This window comes from Pelophylax lessonae, assembly GCF_965119305.1.
Source record: "Pelophylax lessonae genome assembly, chromosome: 2".
Taxonomy (NCBI): domain Eukaryota; kingdom Metazoa; phylum Chordata; class Amphibia; order Anura; family Ranidae; genus Pelophylax; species Pelophylax lessonae.
Window position 1 is genome coordinate 428,853,757 of NC_138769.1, and position 7,134 is coordinate 428,860,890.

Genomic DNA, 7,134 nt, shown 5'->3' on the forward strand with positions numbered 1-7,134 from the left:
AGTGTGGTTGTGTACGTGTGATATACATACACTTTTTTTGGATCATATTTTTCTATTCCGCTATTTAATCAAAAACCTTTGGGGATCAGTTAAATTGGGGGATAGTCTGTGTTGGTACGTGTGAGAGAGATCCACCTTTCCAAGTTTTTGGGGTTCATCTCATACTTCTGAAGATTTGAGGGTGCTGCCTGTTCCATACCCCCCCTACTCCTCATCTAGCCTTTTAGGGGTACAAACAATAGTAATTGGGGCCTAGTGTGGTTGTGTACGTGTGATATACATACACTTTTTTTGGATCATATTTTCTATTCCGCTATTTAATCAAAAACCTTTGGGGATCAGTTAAATTGGGGGATAGTCTGTGTTGGTACGTGTGAGAGAGATCCACCTTTCCAAGTTGTTGGGGTTCATCTCATACTTCTGAAGGTTTGAGGGTGCTGCCTGTTCCATACTCCCCCTACTCCTCATCTAGCCTTTTAGGGGTACAAACAATAGTAATTGGGGCCTAGTGTGGTTGTGTACGTGTGATATACATACACTTTTTTTGGATCATATTTTCTATTCCGCTATTTAATCAAAAACCTTTGGGGATCAGTTAAATTGGGGGATAGTCTGTGTTGGTACGTGTGAGAGAGATCCACCTTTCCAAGTTGTTGGGGTTCATCTCATACTTCTGAAGGTTTGAGGGTGCTGCCTGTTCCATACTCCCCCTACTCCCTAGCCTTTTAGGGGTACAAACAATAGTAATTGGGGCCTAGTGTGGTTGTGTACGTGTGATATACATACACTTTTTTTGGATCATATTTTCTATTCCGCTATTTAATCAAAAACCTTTGGGGATCAGTTAAATTGGGGGATAGTCTGTGTTGGTACGTGTGAGAGAGATCCACCTTTCCAAGTTGTTGGGGTTCATCTCATACTTCTGAAGGTTTGAGGGTGCTGCCTGTTCCATACACCCCCTACTCCTCATCTAGCCTTTTAGGGGTACAAACAATAGTAATTGGGGCCTAGTGTGGTTGTGTACGTGTGATATACATACACTTTTTTTGGATCATATTTTCTATTCCGCTATTTAATCAAAAACCTTTGGGGATCAGTTAAATTGGGGGATAGTCTGTGTTGGTACGTGTGAGAGAGATCCACCTTTCCAAGTTGTTGGGGTTCATCTCATACTTCTGAAGGTTTGAGGGTGCTGCCTGTTCCATACTCCCCCTACTCCTCATCTAGCCTTTTAGGGGTACAAACAATAGTAATTGGGGCCTAGTGTGGTTGTGTACGTGTGATATACATACACTTTTTTTGGATCATATTTTCTATTCCGCTATTTAATCAAAAACCTTTGGGGATCAGTTAAATTGGGGGATAGTCTGTGTTGGTACGTGTGAGAGAGATCCACCTTTCCAAGTTGTTGGGGTTCATCTCATACTTCTGAAGGTTTGAGGGTGCTGCCTGTTCCATACTCCCCCTACTCCTAGCCTTTTAGGGGTACAAACAATAGTAATTGGGGCCTAGTGTGGTTGTGTACGTGTGATATACATACACTTTTTTGGATCATATTTTCTATTCCGCTATTTAATCAAAAACCTTTGGGGATCAGTTAAATTGGGGGATAGTCTGTGTTGGTACGTGTGAGAGAGATCCACCTTTCCAAGTTGTTGGGGTTCATCTCATACTTCTGAAGGTTTGAGGGTGCTGCCTGTTCCATACCCCCCCTACTCCTAGCCTTTTAGGGGTACAAACAATAGTAATTGGGGCCTAGTGTGGTTGTGTACGTGTGATATACATACACTTTTTTTGGATCATATTTTCTATTCCGCTATTTAATCAAAAACCTTTGGGGATCAGTTAAATTGGGGGATAGTCTGTGTTGGTACGTGTGAGAGAGATCCACCTTTCCAAGTTGTTGGGGTTCATCTCATACTTCTGAAGGTTTGAGGGTGCTGCCTGTTCCATACTCCCCCTACTCCTCATCTAGCCTTTTAGGGGTACAAACAATAGTAATTGGGGCCCAGTGTGGTTGTGTACGTGTGATATACATACACTTTTTTTGGATCATATTTTCTATTCCGCTATTTAATCAAAAACCTTTGGGGATCAGTTAAATTGGGGGATAGTCTGTGTTGGTACGTGTGAGAGAGATCCACCTTTCCAAGTTGTTGGGGTTCATCTCATACTTCTGAAGGTTTGAGGGTGCTGCCTGTTCCATACCCCCCCTACTCCTCATCTAGCCTTTTAGGGGTACAAACAATAGTAATTGGGGCCTAGTGTGGTTGTGTACGTGTGATATACATACACTTTTTTTGGATCATATTTTCTATTCCGCTATTTAATCAAAAACCTTTGGGGATCAGTTAAATTGGGGGATAGTCTGTGTTGGTACGTGTGAGAGAGATCCACCTTTCCAAGTTGTTGGGGTTCATCTCATACTTCTGAAGGTTTGAGGGTGCTGCCTGTTCCATACTCCCCCTACTCCTCATCTAGCCTTTTAGGGGTACAAACAATAGTAATTGGGGCCTAGTGTGGTTGTGTACGTGTGATATACATACACTTTTTTTGGATCATATTTTCTATTCCGCTATTTAATCAAAAACCTTTGGGGATCAGTTAAATTGGGGGATAGTCTGTGTTGGTACGTGTGAGAGAGATCCACCTTTCCAAGTTGTTGGGGTTCATCTCATACTTCTGAAGGTTTGAGGGTGCTGCCTGTTCCATACTCCCCCTACTCCTAGCCTTTTAGGGGTACAAACAATAGTAATTGGGGCCTAGTGTGGTTGTGTACGTGTGATATACATACACTTTTTTTGGATCATATTTTCTATTCCGCTATTTAATCAAAAACCTTTGGGGATCAGTTAAATTGGGGGATAGTCTGTGTTGGTACGTGTGAGAGAGATCCACCTTTCCAAGTTGTTGGGGTTCATCTCATACTTCTGAAGGTTTGAGGGTGCTGCCTGTTCCATACCCCCCCTACTCCTCATCTAGCCTTTTAGGGGTACAAACAATAGTAATTGGGGCCTAGTGTGGTTGTGTACGTGTGATATACATACACTTTTTTTGGATCATATTTTCTATTCCGCTATTTAATCAAAAACCTTTGGGGATCAGTTAAATTGGGGGATAGTCTGTGTTGGTACGTGTGAGAGAGATCCACCTTTCCAAGTTGTTGGGGTTCATCTCATACTTCTGAAGGTTTGAGGGTGCTGCCTGTTCCATACTCCCCCTACTCCTCATCTAGCCTTTTAGGGGTACAAACAATAGTAATTGGGGCCTAGTGTGGTTGTGTACGTGTGATATACATACACTTTTTTTGGATCATATTTTCTATTCCGCTATTTAATCAAAAACCTTTGGGGATCAGTTAAATTGGGGGATAGTCTGTGTTGGTACGTGTGAGAGAGATCCACCTTTCCAAGTTGTTGGGGTTCATCTCATACTTCTGAAGGTTTGAGGGTGCTGCCTGTTCCATACTCCCCCTACTCCTAGCCTTTTAGGGGTACAAACAATAGTAATTGGGGCCTAGTGTGGTTGTGTACGTGTGATATACATACACTTTTTTTGGATCATATTTTCTATTCCGCTATTTAATCAAAAACCTTTGGGGATCAGTTAAATTGGGGGATAGTCTGTGTTGGTACGTGTGAGAGAGATCCACCTTTCCAAGTTGTTGGGGTTCATCTCATACTTCTGAAGGTTTGAGGGTGCTGCCTGTTCCATACCCCCCCTACTCCTAGCCTTTTAGGGGTACAAACAATAGTAATTGGGGCCTAGTGTGGTTGTGTACGTGTGATATACATACACTTTTTTTGGATCATATTTTCTATTCCGCTATTTAATCAAAAACCTTTGGGGATCAGTTAAATTGGGGGATAGTCTGTGTTGGTACGTGTGAGAGAGATCCACCTTTCCAAGTTGTTGGGGTTCATCTCATACTTCTGAAGGTTTGAGGGTGCTGCCTGTTCCATACTCCCCCTACTCCTCATCTAGCCTTTTAGGGGTACAAACAATAGTAATTGGGGCCCAGTGTGGTTGTGTACGTGTGATATACATACACTTTTTTTGGATCATATTTTCTATTCCGCTATTTAATCAAAAACCTTTGGGGATCAGTTAAATTGGGGGATAGTCTGTGTTGGTACGTGTGAGAGAGATCCACCTTTCCAAGTTGTTGGGGTTCATCTCATACTTCTGAAGGTTTGAGGGTGCTGCCTGTTCCATACCCCCCCTACTCCTCATCTAGCCTTTTAGGGGTACAAACAATAGTAATTGGGGCCTAGTGTGGTTGTGTACGTGTGATATACATACACTTTTTTTGGATCATATTTTCTATTCCACTATTTAATCAAAAACCTTTGGGGATCAGTTAAATTGGGGGATAGTCTGTGTTGGTACGTGTGAGAGAGATCCACCTTTCCAAGTTTTTGGGGTTCATCTCATACTTCTGAAGATTTGAGGGTGCTGCCTGTTCCATACCCCCCCTACTCCTCATCTAGCCTTTTAGGGGTACAAACAATAGTAATTGGGGCCTAGTGTGGTTGTGTACGTGTGATATACATACACTTTTTTTGGATCATATTTTCTATTCCGCTATTTAATCAAAAACCTTTGGGGATCAGTTAAATTGGGGGATAGTCTGTGTTGGTACGTGTGAGAGAGATCCACCTTTCCAAGTTGTTGGGGTTCATCTCATACTTCTGAAGGTTTGAGGGTGCTGCCTGTTCCATACTCCCCCTACTCCTCATCTAGCCTTTTAGGGGTACAAACAATAGTAATTGGGGCCCAGTGTGGTTGTGTACGTGTGATATACATACACTTTTTTTGGATCATATTTTCTATTCCGCTATTTAATCAAAAACCTTTGGGGATCAGTTAAATTGGGGGATAGTCTGTGTTGGTACGTGTGAGAGAGATCCACCTTTCCAAGTTGTTGGGGTTCATCTCATACTTCTGAAGGTTTGAGGGTGCTGCCTGTTCCATACTCCCCCTACTCCTCATCTAGCCTTTTAGGGGTACAAACAATAGTAATTGGGGCCTAGTGTGGTTGTGTACGTGTGATATACATACACTTTTTTTGGATCATATTTTCTATTCCGCTATTTAATCAAAAACCTTTGGGGATCAGTTAAATTGGGGGATAGTCTGTGTTGGTACGTGTGAGAGAGATCCACCTTTCCAAGTTGTTGGGGTTCATCTCATACTTCTGAAGGTTTGAGGGTGCTGCCTGTTCCATACTCCCCCTACTCCTAGCCTTTTAGGGGTACAAACAATAGTAATTGGGGCCTAGTGTGGTTGTGTACGTGTGATATACATACACTTTTTTTGGATCATATTTTCTATTCCGCTATTTAATCAAAAACCTTTGGGGATCAGTTAAATTGGGGGATAGTCTGTGTTGGTACGTGTGAGAGAGATCCACCTTTCCAAGTTGTTGGGGTTCATCTCATACTTCTGAAGGTTTGAGGGTGCTGCCTGTTCCATACACCCCCTACTCCTCATCTAGCCTTTTAGGGGTACAAACAATAGTAATTGGGGCCTAGTGTGGTTGTGTACGTGTGATATACATACACTTTTTTTGGATCATATTTTCTATTCCGCTATTTAATCAAAAACCTTTGGGGATCAGTTAAATTGGGGGATAGTCTGTGTTGGTACGTGTGAGAGAGATCCACCTTTCCAAGTTGTTGGGGTTCATCTCATACTTCTGAAGGTTTGAGGGTGCTGCCTGTTCCATACTCCCCCTACTCCTCATCTAGCCTTTTAGGGGTACAAACAATAGTAATTGGGGCCTAGTGTGGTTGTGTACGTGTGATATACATACACTTTTTTTGGATCATATTTTCTATTCCGCTATTTAATCAAAAACCTTTGGGGATCAGTTAAATTGGGGGATAGTCTGTGTTGGTACGTGTGAGAGAGATCCACCTTTCCAAGTTGTTGGGGTTCATCTCATACTTCTGAAGGTTTGAGGGTGCTGCCTGTTCCATACTCCCCCTACTCCTAGCCTTTTAGGGGTACAAACAATAGTAATTGGGGCCTAGTGTGGTTGTGTACGTGTGATATACATACACTTTTTTTGGATCATATTTTCTATTCCGCTATTTAATCAAAAACCTTTGGGGATCAGTTAAATTGGGGGATAGTCTGTGTTGGTACGTGTGAGAGAGATCCACCTTTCCAAGTTGTTGGGGTTCATCTCATACTTCTGAAGGTTTGAGGGTGCTGCCTGTTCCATACCCCCCCTACTCCTAGCCTTTTAGGGGTACAAACAATAGTAATTGGGGCCTAGTGTGGTTGTGTACGTGTGATATACATACACTTTTTTTGGATCATATTTTCTATTCCGCTATTTAATCAAAAACCTTTGGGGATCAGTTAAATTGGGGGATAGTCTGTGTTGGTACGTGTGAGAGAGATCCACCTTTCCAAGTTGTTGGGGTTCATCTCATACTTCTGAAGGTTTGAGGGTGCTGCCTGTTCCATACTCCCCCTACTCCTCATCTAGCCTTTTAGGGGTACAAACAATAGTAATTGGGGCCCAGTGTGGTTGTGTACGTGTGATATACATACACTTTTTTTGGATCATATTTTCTATTCCGCTATTTAATCAAAAACCTTTGGGGATCAGTTAAATTGGGGGATAGTCTGTGTTGGTACGTGTGAGAGAGATCCACCTTTCCAAGTTGTTGGGGTTCATCTCATACTTCTGAAGGTTTGAGGGTGCTGCCTGTTCCATACCCCCCCTACTCCTCATCTAGCCTTTTAGGGGTACAAACAATAGTAATTGGGGCCTAGTGTGGTTGTGTACGTGTGATATACATACACTTTTTTTGGATCATATTTTCTATTCCGCTATTTAATCAAAAACCTTTGGGGATCAGTTAAATTGGGGGATAGTCTGTGTTGGTACGTGTGAGAGAGATCCACCTTTCCAAGTTTTTGGGGTTCATCTCATACTTCTGAAGATTTGAGGGTGCTGCCTGTTCCATACCCCCCCTACTCCTCATCTAGCCTTTTAGGGGTACAAACAATAGTAATTGGGGCCTAGTGTGGTTGTGTACGTGTGATATACATACACTTTTTTTGGATCATATTTTCTATTCCGCTATTTAATCAAAAACCTTTGGGGATCAGTTAAAT